This window comes from Podarcis raffonei, chromosome 3, assembly GCF_027172205.1.
Source record: "Podarcis raffonei isolate rPodRaf1 chromosome 3, rPodRaf1.pri, whole genome shotgun sequence".
NCBI classification, from domain to species: Eukaryota; Metazoa; Chordata; class Lepidosauria; order Squamata; family Lacertidae; genus Podarcis; species Podarcis raffonei.
In genome coordinates, this window is record NC_070604.1 from 21,742,267 (window position 1) to 21,756,011 (window position 13,745).

Sequence of the window (13,745 nt, forward strand, 5' to 3'; positions counted from 1 at the left end):
GCCACATGACCCGGAAGCTGTATGCCAGCTCCCTCGGCCAATAAAGCGAAATGAGCGCCGCAACCCCAGAGTCAGCCACGACTGGACCTAATGGTCAGGGGTCCCTTTACCTTTAATGCTCCTTAGGATGCAATGTTATGGTCCCTGGGAAATCTGCCCCATCCATCCCAGTTAGAGGGAAGAGCTGGCGTAAAGGAGCAGTGAGATTGGGGCCATGCAGCTGAACAGGCAGGAATGCCAGATTGGTTCTGCTGGTGCATCTGCACAGCACTGACATTGCTCCATCCCAGCTCTATGTCAGTCAGTGATGCTGCTGTCAGAAGAACAGTGTGGCAGAAGTGACTACCACCATTGCCCCTCTGCTGCCACCATTCCAATTTCAGAGAGGTCAAAACAGGAGTGCTTTTGTGGCTTATAAGCGATCCCTCCCCTGCCCCCACAATTATGACAATCCTAGGGGTGACAAGAGAGGGGAAATAATCTTTTAAAAAAAGTCAATGTAAGGAGCAGGAAAAATGGAGTACCACATTTTGCCCTGGTGGTGCAAGTTCATCCACATTCAGTTCTCCCTCCTTTAACTCAATAGGATTCCTCCGCCTGTTTTATGATATGCCTAAATTCTAATCAGCTGGCATATTTATAGTTAATCTACAAATACCTGGATTCCGAGAATAATTTGCAATTCTTAAGAAGGGAACAAAAAGGAATCCCATCTTCCTTGATCCATTGTTATTCATATGAGAGGCAGATAAGTTAAATATTTGCATATTTTAATAAGTAAATAATAGTTGGTGATCTGTACTTCAAGCTGTTTTTATTGGGTATATATGATTGCTTTGATTTACTTGTAGTGAAATTGCAGTATGCAAGTAGTTTTGATAATAAATAAATATTCTGTATTTTTTGTGTATTTGAATGAATTGTTGGGACTGCTTTATTTTAATGTGGTTCCCCCCAAAAAACAAATCATTCATATATAGAAGATTCAACACCATTAAATAAAAATATTTGACACGATTTAATTTAATGTTAAAAATGAATGACAAATGCCAATTTTTTTCCTGACAGAATTCTTCAGCAGCTTCTAGACCAATTTTGGGTGGCATAACTAATTTTATGCATACTTACCTGGGAGAAAGCTCCATTGAACTTAGTGATGTATACATTTATGGGTTTGACCAGTTAAACATAGTAAAACATATGTTTTACAAAGGAATCTTCTTCAGACAGCTGAAATGTAAACTTTAACTAGAAATGCAAACAATCTTACAAGTGTTTCCATTTAACCTGCTATTCAGAAGCAGGAAATCAATCAAAGAAAAGCAGAGAAGTGTATAGCCTCTGCTTGATTATTTTCTGCACTCCCTCTTTTATTTCTGTTTATTCTTCTTGTTCCCATCCTTCATAGATAGGGAAATCTTTTGGCATTTCTCAATGGTGGCAAGAGTTGCATCCCAAGAGAGAGAATCAAGCTCCACTCTCCATTTCAAGATACACTATACAGTGGTACCTGGGGTTACAGACGCTTCAGGTTACAGACGCTTCAGGTTACAAACTCCACTAACCCAGAAATAGTACCTCAGGTTAAGAACTTTGCATCAGGATGAGAACAGAAATTGCACAGCGGCGCCGCAGTGGCAGCAGGAGGCCCCATTAGCTAAAGTGGTACCTCAGGTTAAGAACAATTTCAGGTTAAGAACGGACCTCCAGAACGAATTAAGTTCTTAACCCGAGGTACCATTGTATCATGTGGTCGTCCTGTTTCTGTAGTCCTTAATGCAAGAGTAACACAATCTACTGTGTCCATTTGACAGGAAAACAGTATTTCTTTCATTGGAAAGAAGCATGTCCTTCCAGGGCTGTTCATGGAAGGGAGCAGGAGAAAGAGAGAGAGAGAAAGAGCGCAAGAGAGAGAGAGAGAGAGAGAGAGAGAGAGAGAGAGAGAGAGAGAAGTGGTTGATAAGGATGGTGTGCAGGGTTAGCGAAGCTGTAGGTATCAGAAGACCTGCTCTTGCACAGAGATCTGAAGGTATGTTCGTTCAGTTGTTCTCTGGGAGATATCATCCTAGGAAGCAAACCAACTCACTGTCTGTCCTGGACTCACAATGTACATATTTGAACACTATGCTGGTTTCCTGAGTGCTTACCTATGTTGTACCCTATTACTGAGGGCAGCTCAAAAGTAGGAACTAGGTATTTCCTACTCCCCGAACACGCTTTCTGCCCTTGAGTTATCCAGCCAAAAATGTCAGGGCTATACTGCCATCAGGAAACGAAGCGACTTCTAACAACCAGGACTGCTTTCTGCATTACAAGGCTGCCTAATCGCGCTCAAAATTCATTCTCTCAAAGTAAATAAAAGTCACACTGAGGAAACACAGCCGTTTCCTACGACGCATTAAAACCACATTTTTCTCAATTCACGGCCGCCACGCTTGACTAGTCGCAGGGATCAGGAAACCTCATTTGAGTAATAAGCCCCAATCATGTTATTGTTAGAAAGCATGGCTCTCTGGCTTCCTGGCGAGCATTAGGCCAAGAGATAACTCCCCTTGCTGAGAACAGGATGATCGAAGAGTATCTGAAAGAGATGAAGTCTATTTTGTTTCCATTAGTGTTATAAATAATTGATACTAGCGATAGGAAGTCTGTCATCATTAGATGATGGTAAACAGGCTCCTTTTGCCCAAACGACGGCAGCAGCTAGCAGAAGATAATTACCCACAATTTCAAAAAATGTCAACATACTTTAAAATATTCATTATTGAAATCAGTTCTCCTCTCTGCAAAAGCTCTGCCACTGTAATCGAAAAGCTATGTGTAGGACAACAGGGGCACAATCCAGTGATAGAAGGACGTTCTATCTGCACATTCTTCATTCAACTCATGTTCACTCTGTTGAAAATACAGGCTCTTGCACTGTGCTGGGAACTGAAAATTCCTGAACTTTTCCCTAAGATCACAGGATATTTCTCCCCCCCCCCCCATTTCTTTTATTGGTTTTCACCACATAAAAAAAGAAAAAAACAGGAAAAAAGAAAAACATTACAATACACAAAATACAAAGAAAAACACATAAAAATGAATTTTAACTTCCAAATCCTAATTTCATAACATTGATAACTAACTTCCTCGAATTCCCTCTAACTGAATTTCATTATATCCCCTATTTAGCAGTTCTCCAAATTCATATTTCTAATAATATTAACTTCTTTCATTTACTAACTTCTTCTCCTTTATTAATATTCTAATCATTAATATTTATTAATAACATATTCATATTCTACCCCTAAGCCTAATTGTTACTTCCAAGAAATTTCTCTTTATCTTATATTACAATATTTGGCCAAATATTCTTTAAAATTCTTCCAATCCTCTTGTGTCTCCTCTTCTTTCTGGTCGCAGATTCTTCCAGTCAGGTTGGCCAGCTCCAAAAAGTCCACCATCTTCATCTGCCATTCTTCTATTGTTGGTATCTCTTGCGATTTTCAGTTTTTGGCTAATAAAAGTCTTGCTGCTGTGGTGGCATACAAAAAAAGATCACAGGATATTTCAAATTCAACGTTATGAATTTTAAGAAGGAACTGAACTGAACTGAAATATATTCCAGGGTCTCTAGGGATGAATCAAGTACCACTGCATATTTAACCATGCAGTTCCTCATAGAATCATAGGGTTGGAATTGTAGGGTAGGGAGGGACCCAAAAGGTCATCTCATGCAAACCTCCTGCAATGCAGGAATCACAACTGAAGGATCCCTGACAGCTGACCACAGTGGCTGGGCTGCTGATGGAAGCTGGAGTTCCAACAAATCCTAGAGGGACACTGGAGAGCCAGTGTGGTGTAGTGGTTAAGAGCGGTAGATTCGTAATCTGGTGAACCGGGTTCGATTCCCCGCTCCTCCACATGCAGCTGCTGGGTGACCTTGGGCCAGTCACACTTCTCTGAAGTCTCTCAGCCCCACTCACCTCACAGAGTGTTTGTTGAGGGGGAGGAAGGGAAAGGAGAATGTTACCCGCTTTGAGACTCCTTCGGGTAGTGATAAAGCGGGATATCAAATCCAAACTCTTCTTCTTCTTCTTCTGGATATAAAATTGAGCAGACAACATATAACCTGCATTAAACTCTCAATTATTTACTCAGGAGACTGACTTCACACCCTATATTGAAATCTCAGTTTCTCTCCTTCGGAGACTTATACTACAGGCTGTCCCCCCCCCCAAAAAAAAACTAAGATGTTACATGTCCCCATAAAGGGAATGGGAGAGGAAATTACTCACAGCAAACTGAACAGAGATGTCTGCAAGGATGTTAATAATCCACATAAGATAGCAAAATGTTGATGAATCACTGACATGGAAAATGTGAAAACAATGAAGATGAACGACCCCATGGCCTAAGGAAGGCAAATAATAATGATCTAACATCTTAAAGCAGGTACATTGTTTATCTGTGTTCAGTGCCTTATGGGGAAGCAGCACACAGTCCATGGCTCTGCAATGGATAATTGGATACTATTTTTTAAAACGTATAAGGAACTATCTCTTGAAATAAACTTTAACTGTTTGCCAAGGTGCAGGCGAGTGTTTCCTCCCCCTACTGAGCAGCCAAATTCTCAGGGATCTGTACAAGGCTCCTCATTGCAGAGTTCGCACTGAGCTTACAACTCATCGAGAAAATAAAGGTGGATAGGGATAGATTGGTATGATATGTGTATAATGATGTGTGCCTGGGGAATTGAAGTTCTGTGATCTTTCTTTGTGGTTGAGGAGTATTAAGGTAGCGGGAACATAAAACTGTAGAAATGCACAACCCTGATTTACAACTTACAGTGAGTACATCCGCTTACATTCTCTGAAGTGGTTTCCTTACTACACCCTGCAAAAAGTTGACTTACATGCTTCGCTGCTTTGCTTCTTTGTAAAAGGGTTTTATTTGGCCTCAGTGCTTTCATCTGTGGTGAGGCTCAGTCGCAGAGATGTGCAAAGGCTGTTGATAAAAAGCTTTGGCTACTTACCATATATTTAGTAAGTGCAAAATCATGGAACACATATTATTATGAACAATTCTCTGCTTGATTGAGCACATCTGTTTTTGCATTTCAGATGCTGAATTAAATTTTCTCCCCATGTCACGATGCAAAGATGCTTGCAGCCACAGTGTTCTCTCTAAAATTGTTTACTGTGCTGTGCATATCAAAAGATCGCACAAATTCAGGGCAATTTATCCTTAGCTTGCTCAGGCATGGGTCATATAGATCCATACTGTTGTGGTTTGGACGGCCTTTATTACTGTGAATCGCACCTTTCACTGCAGTTTTGCTTGATAACCTGATGGAACAATCAGGACCTTAATAAAAGAGCTGAATTTTATGGCTGCAGCCTTCAGAATATGACAACCATCAGAGTTTGGGGGAGAAACAGAGAGATAACTATAAGCAGAGCTGAAGTTATAGATGTTAGAAGAAACAGAGAGAAAATGAGAGAGGGGGAGAGGGAGAGGGAGGGAGAGAACTTTTCAAATGGAATTAGCTAAAGTTCGGCAGCCACAACAGCATTTACTCTTTGCAAATGGGATGCAGAATCAGTGCTTGTGTTACCTGAGAAACAGTTTCTATCCAAATGTGATTTTGGTTTTAAACACAGTGTAAGGTAGTCTCTATGGGAGTATATTGTATTTAATTATGGGGTATCAGAGTTTTTAGGGGGTTAACCAGGCTGGGATAGCTGGGAATGCAGGCGTGTTGGTTTTTGAATGTCTGATGTAGATTTTTTCCATTTTGTTGTTCTGTATGGTACAATGACAATAAAGACTATCGTTTCATATCGTATTGACTGTTTTCTTCCACTATTATCTTCTTGTATATTAGTAAATAAAGCAAATATTATAATGACATCATACTACTCAAGTATGCATCACCCCAAGTTCCACATTTTGTCTTATGGTTGCATTAGGTCTTGAGGTCTTGGGTTTCTTTCCATATTGCGTGTCTTGAGTACACTGAAAGAGTCTAGTCTTAAGGCATACTTCTGTTGTGCATTTATTCACTTATTACTCCAACTTGCAAAGCAGTTTCTGTGAACAGCATTCATCCCCCCCAGCCTGAGCTCTGTCTCTGTTCTTTCAACTTTTACACATCTCACTGTGTTTGATTCACTTCAAGCAGAGGGCGGGGGGGGGGGGGAAGGACTTTAACCAAAACCATGATATCAGCATGACTTCTGTTTTACAGAATCTCCCATGAAATCCAGTATTCTCTAATGACACATTTCCTTTGTGAATGTACACATCTTCAGCTGGAAGGGTATCAAAAAGTTTCAGTCTCTTTTTAAAAAAAAATCACAGCTGTGTGAGCTCTGTTATGTGTATGTGTCAGCCAGAATGAAGGTTCACTGAAATTAATCAAGATCCATTTTACTTAGTGAAGTTGGCCTCTTTGATATAACTTAATAGAAACTCATATCTGATAGAACGGCTCCTCCCAAACATTTCCCCCTTCCCCATGCTCTGATTGAACTCTTCTGTGCTTCATGTGCCTTAAGATGTGTGCTAAATGGATGTTGGATGGCTATAAGACCGGCAACCTGGGTGGAAAGGAGACAAGACATGTTTTGGCTTCCCCTTCCTCGGGAACTCACTTCTGATCCTATCCAGATGTCCCAAACAGATGCTGATAACTTAAGCTTTCTCCCAATGGGCAGGAGAAGCATAGGAACAAGGTTAGCGGTAGTACAGTGTAGACACAAACACTAGGTTCCTGTGTCAGGCATAATCCACAAGCAACCTCTCATTTGCAGATCATACAGAAGCGTTTGAAGCAAATGGAAGCATTATTCTTCCATGTCATTATATGGTGTTTGCCAGGCAGGGATGGCATGGGTGTGTTGCACCGCACTGATCTCACCACCACTCCCCCCCACCTCCTGGTAAGCAGCAATGATGTCACCAACTGGAGGTCAGGTGAGCACCACACCATTTACGACTGAGCTTTGCAACATCTCTCAAGAATGTTTTAGTGCCCATTGCTGAGACTGATTACGCCAAAGTGCATCCCACTAACTAGTTCCATACAACAATTCCAGCTAAGTGCTGTTAGGACTGCAGTCTTAAATTGTGTTGGCTTCTTGTAGGAGGGCTTGTTTTTCTATTAGCCGTTGATTCCAGAATAAAATTGATTTAGAATCATAGAGTTGGAAGGGACTCTGAGGATCCCCCCTGCAATAATAATAATAATAATAATAATAATAATAATAATTTTTATTTATACCCCGTCCTCCCCAGCCAAGGCCGGGCTCAGAGCGGCTTACAAGCAATAATAAAAACAAGTTGAATGATTACAACTTAAAAACAAAATTAAAATACAACATTAAAATATTGAAACATTAAAATATTAAAATGTAGCCTCATCGCAGGAGGAGAAAGAAAAAAGAAAGAGAGGGAGGGAATCAAATTGAATCAAATCAAATCAATGCAGGAATATGCAGATGTCCCATACGGGGATCAAACCTGCAACCTTGGTGTTATCAGCACCATGTTCTAACCGACTGAGCTATCCAGGCTTTGTTTTCAGAATTCACTGGATAAGGTGGAAATTAGTTCCAGAGACCTGAGCATTTCCCAGCAAATCCTGCCTATGGCCTTGTCCACGTGTTTTAAGGGAAGGAGAAGGAAGGGAAGGAGAAGGTAATAGCAGTCAATGATGCATTCCACCGGCCTACGTCTAAATAGCAATGCCTTTTCCCCTCTCCCCCTTATTTATTACAAAATGGAACTTAACAATGCAGTATTTTGTGTTTCTTGAAATCAATTTATTATTCATGAATTGGGATGCATATATTGGAAATGCTGCTGTCAAGGTTCCTTCTTGCTCAGATTATTTCATCACGGCATCTTTGGCAGCAGCTGAGTCTTTTTCTCCATGAATAATTAAGGTAGGTGTTCTTCTGTGTAAAAGAAGCTCAGCACATTTTCAGTACATCCTGGGAGGCCTGCAGTAATGGCATTAGCATTTATAAAAAGAAGGCAGGCAAGCAGGCATGAAGGCACTGTGTCTGTCTGATATTTTCATGACACCAAGAAAGGATTTTGCCAAGGAAAGGGCACACACAGCTACCTTTTCAGCTCCTCATAGTCTTCTTGCAGAGAACTTTTTTTTTAAAATGAACTTACGGGTAGGGCCACACTCTGAGAAGGCAAACAAAATGAGTGGCAGAAACATCATTTTCATGCCGTAGGCACCTACCTGTTAACTAAGCAAAATCTAACAGGTGTGCCAGCATCGTGTGTCACACTTCATAGAACAGTCAACAGCTGAATTGATTTCCTTAGGTTCCTCATTACCTTGAATTTTTGACAGGCTGACAGAAGTGAAGGGGGCGGAATCAAATAAATAAGACGTCTGGGGCACCTTATTCTTATTTAGTAAAGGGGTCTTTATTTCACTGAATGCAAATTATCCACATGATGGTGCAACTTCAGAGACTGACCGTGCTTCTCAAGGCCTGACTATCTGGCCTCAAGACTCTCCCAAGGCTCTGAAAAATGATAATAGATCATAGAGTTTTAGAGTTGGAAGGGACCCCAAGGATCATATAGTAGGGTTGCCATATGTTCTCTTTTTCATGGGTAGAATTGTCATAGCGATCCATAGTTAAAAGTAGAAATTGGCAAATGTGTACTCTTCATTACTCTTCAAAATATGGCAACCCTACATCTAGTAAAACCCCTGCAATGCAGGGATCTCAACTAACACAACCATAGCAAATGGCCATCCAACCTCTACTTGAACACCTCCAAGTAAGGCCCACCACCTTCTGAGGGAGTTAAATCCACTGTCAAACAGCCCTTATTGCCAGAATGTTCTTCCTGATGTTTAGTTGAAATCTCCTTTCTTGTAACTTGAAGACATTTGTTCGAGTCCTACCCTCCAGAGCAGGAGAAAACAAGCTTGCTCCATCCTCCATGTGACAGCCCTTGCGATATTTGAAGAGGGCCATCATATCTCCTCTCATATAGTTATTGAAAACCTCTGTAAAAGGAAATATCTGCACAGCCTGCTTAAAAGGTCAAGCTCCCGGATTTATCACAAAGCTGTTTGGAAGCAGATTGAAAAGCAAGGATGAAGGAATCCTGTGACCTTCCAGTTATTGCTGGACTACAACTCCAATGGCTAGCGGACATGCTAGCTGGGGTTGATGGGAGGTGCAGGTCAAAAACACATTGTGGTCTGCAGGTTCCCTACACCTGTTTGAACACTTCACTTAGGTCCACCATTTAAAAGTCTTGCTCAGTAGTGGCCACTAGCCTCCAGATGGGCAAATTTATTTCAGTTGAATTGTAGTTAACATTATAATGCAAAGCTATGAAAACTGCACTTCCTGAAACAATGCATGAACCAAAATGCAGCTATCCTTCTTGATTTCCATTTCTCTGAATGCGGTTCTCCATTAAAAAAGAAAAGAAAACCACATGTATATGAAAATTCATATGCTAGGGGGAAAGTGTGTATAAAAAATGTTCTTTTACCAGTGAAGAAAGCATACTACATGCATTATATTGGGCAGAATGGCAGATGAAGAAATGAGCACTAAACTGGCAATTTTTTCCTGGGGTTTTAAAGAAAAAGCAAGCTGATGCAGAAATGTGGGAAACTTCCATTTAAAATGAGAAATGGAGAGAAAACAAAATTGATGGATTTGCCTACCCCAGGCTCACCAGAAGATTCCTTTCCAAAAACTTTACTGGCTGGAAAGGTTCAAATAGTGGAAAGAGGTTCCTCAAATGTTCTAAACACATGCCATTAAGGCTATTAAAGGTGTGCACCAGCACAACAAATTAGGCCTGGAAACAAACTGCATACCAGCAGAGTTTGGGAAGAAGGTATATAGTCCCTAAGGTGAAGGCAAGACAATAATATGGCAGCTATGTTTCGGAGTAGTCATACTTTTCAAACAGCCGTCAAGTGTGGTAGTAAGCCATATGAGATTTATTACCATTCAACACAGTGTTTTCAGATCTGTTTTTTTCTAAATCAGCTGAAGTTGGTAGAATGTCGTCTTGGTCCTAGCCCTAAACTGGGCACATTCATAGTTGAACTAGACGACTCTTGAGATTTGTCCAGCTGTACTATATATGAATGGGACGCGGGTGGCGCTGTGGGTAAAACCTCAGCGCCTAGGACTTGCCGATTGCATGGTCGGCGGTTCGAATCCCCGCAGCGGGGTGAGATCCCGTCGTTCGGTCCCAGCTCCTGCCCACCTAGCAGTTCAAAAGCACCCCTAAGTGCAAGTAGATAAATAGGTACCGCTTTATAGCGGGAAGGTAAACGCCGTTTCCGTGTGCTGCGCTGGTGCAGGCTCGCCAGAGCAGCTTCGTCACGCTGGCCACGTGACCCGGAAGTGTCTCCGGACAGCGCTGCCCCCCGGCCTCTTAAGCGAGATGGGCACGCAACCCCAGAGTCGGACACGACTGGCCCGTACGGGCAGGGGTACCTTTACCTTTTTACTATGTATGAATATATATCCATGGCTTTTTTCCAGCCAGAACTCGCCAGAACTCAGTTCTGGCCTCTCTCAGGTGGGCTCCATTGCCATTCTAAGAGAACAAGGTGAGTTCTCTTGGTGAGTTCATGCTGAGTTCCGGCACCTCTTTCTCTAGAAAAATAGCACTGTGGTTATCTATGCAGTAGTTTTGTATACTATAGTCTATCCAGCTGTATAAAAGGAGTCTTTCTGTTCACAACCCTCTGTATAAAATGAATCTTTCTGTTCATGAATGGGCTCCTGATTTATCGGACATATCCACTAATGGAAGAGAGAGAGATTACTTTTGCCAATTCCTCCTGTCGGGTTAAGGGGCCTGGGACTGCATGTTGAGTCCTTGAAGTTTGCTACTCCTTATCTCAGGACCATAGGCACCAACTCCTAGAGGCCAAGGCAGTTCCCTCCCCACTCCCTGGTTGTATTTTTTGAGGCGGCCAGGCAATGTCACTCGGGCCCCCTCAATGAGTGAGAAAAGCTGATATCTGAAATCAAGACCAACTCCTTCCCAGATCTCTTTCTTTTAACTTCTAGAAGGCAGTAACTTACACCTGTGAGTCATTAGACCAGCACCTGATCAAGGGGATGTCATCAGAAATTTATTATAAAACCTTCCTTTACTCCCTATCCTTTACCCCCTTTACCTCCTTCTTTCTGCTTTCCCTTTTGGAATATTTTATCCTGACAGCATGCATCCAGGTCATGTCTTGAGGGGTTCAAGGCTGGTGTAAAGCCTGAAAGCCTTTTTGATTCACTAAGAAGTTTCTTTGTGTGTGTGTGTGTTTGCTCTAATAGCTCTTATCAGTTTATTTTATTTTAATTAGCATTTTACATTTGTCTAGGTCTTAGGATGCTCTTATACATTTTTTCCATTGTTCTAAACAAACTTTTATAGTTTTGCATTAATTTGGTGTGGGTTTCTTGACGATGTAGTTCAACTTCTTTTGTACCCAGAGCAGTAGTGTGGAGATAAGTCTGTTTTGGGCCAAGCTAATCATTAAGTGGGTTTTAAAAATAAACTTAAATTCCCTCCTTATCTTGACACACACTCCTTTTCCTGTCACCCTACCACCATTTAAGTGGTTCTTAGGAGTCCCCTAAACCTTTGGAGTAGATTTTGAATGGGCGGGGAAGAGAGAGCTACAGAGGGACTTAAATTTCAACATGGATTTCAATTGTACCTAAGTTACTTCTTGCAAATGATGGAACCGCCAGAAGGCCCTCGGTGCTGTATCTCAAAGTCCAAGCTGAATGATGGGGGTGCTCCTTCAGGTATACAGGACTGAGGCCATTTAGGGCTTTAAAGGTCAGCACCAACACTTAGAATTGTGCTCGGAAATGTACTGGGAGCCAATGCAGATCTCTCAGGACCAGTCGGCCACTCCCAGTCACCAGTCTAGCTGCCGCATTCTGGATTAGTTGTAGTTTCCGGGTCACCTTCAAAGGTAGCCCCATGTAGAGCGCATTACAGTAGTCCAAGCAGGAGATAACTAGAGCATGCACCACTCTGGCGAGACAGTCTGCGGGCAGGTAGGGTCTCAACCTGCATACTAGATGGAGCTGGTAGACAGCCGCCCTGGACACAGAATTAACCGGCGCCTTCATGGAGTCCAAAATGACTCCCAGGCTGCACACCTGGTCCTTCAGGGGCACAGTTACCCCATTCAGGACCAGGGAGTCCCCCACACCCACCCACCCCCTGTCCCCCCAAAACAGTACTTCTGTCTTGTCAGGATTCAACCTCAATTGTTAGTCGTCATCCATCCTCCAACCGCCTCCAGGCACTCACACAGGACATGCACCGCCTTCACTGCTTCTGATTTAATAGAGCTGGGTGTCATCTGCATACTGGTGAACACTCAGCCCAAACCCCCTGATGATCTCTCCCAGCGGCTTCATGTAGATGTTAAAAAGCACGGGGGAGAGAGCGGAACCCTGAGGCACCCCACTAGTGAGAGCCCAGGAGTCGGAACACTCATCCCCCGACACCACTTTATGGAGAAAGTATAACAGTGCTTCCAGCTCCCAGCCCCTCTAGACGTTCCAGAAGGATGTTATGGTCAATGGTGTCAAAGGCCACTGAGAGATTCAGCAGGACTAGGAAACAGCTCTCACCTTTGTCCCTAGCCTGCCAGAGATCATTGACCAGCATGACCAAGGCAGTTTCAGTCCCATGGTGAGGTCTGAATCATGATTGGAAGGGATCCAAATGGTCCGCATCCTCCAGGCGTGCTTGGAGTTGTTCAGCAACCACCCACTCAATCACCTTGCCCAAGAATGGAATTTGAGACTGGGCGATAGTTGGCCTTATTGGCCGGGTCTAAAGATGTTTTTCTAAGAAGCGGTTTAATGACCGCCTCTTTCAGCAGGTCTGGGAAGGCTCCCTCACACAGGGAAGCATTCACCACCCCACAGAGCCCATCGCCCAGCCATTCCCGGCTTGCTTTTATTAGCCAGGATGGGCAAGGATCAAGGAGACAGGTGGTCGATTTCACTCGTCCAAGCAGCCTGTCCACATCCTCGGAGGTAACCGATTGGAATTGATCCCATGTAACATGACTAGACAGGACTCTAGCACTCTCCCGCCTTGGCCCTGCTCCCATGGTGGAGTCTACCTCCTTCTGAATCTGAGCGACTTTATCTGCAAAAAACTAAAAGTGCAATTCCACTACTGTATTTACTCGAGTCTATTGTGCCATCGAACCTAATGCACGTCTCAATTTTCAGAACCTTGAAACCAAAAAAAAGTATTTGCTGGCGAATGTAAATGTGCCATCGAATCTAATGCACACCTTAATTTTCACAACGTAATTTGGCCAGAAAAGGTGAGCATTAGATTCAATGGCAAATCGTAAATACGGTAAGTCCAATGGTATGATTCTCAAGTGAGTGGGTATAGGATTGCAGCCTCAAAGCATAATAAATTAGAAATCAATTTTTTAAAAAAATATTTTCAAATATTGCTTAAGCAATACACCAATCCCTTCTACCAAGGAAATACATTTGTTTTGCTGGCACTACTTTCTTGCTGAAAATAAACTAGCTAGTGTACAATCCTCTCAAAACTAACCCATGTTCTAACTCCGACTAAGTTCAATGAGATAATCAAACACATGTGGTCGATTGTGTCCAAGACAAGCAAACAAAGTAGGTTGATATCCAGTTAAATCTTTCTCAGATTAGACCCACTGAAATCAATGGATTTAA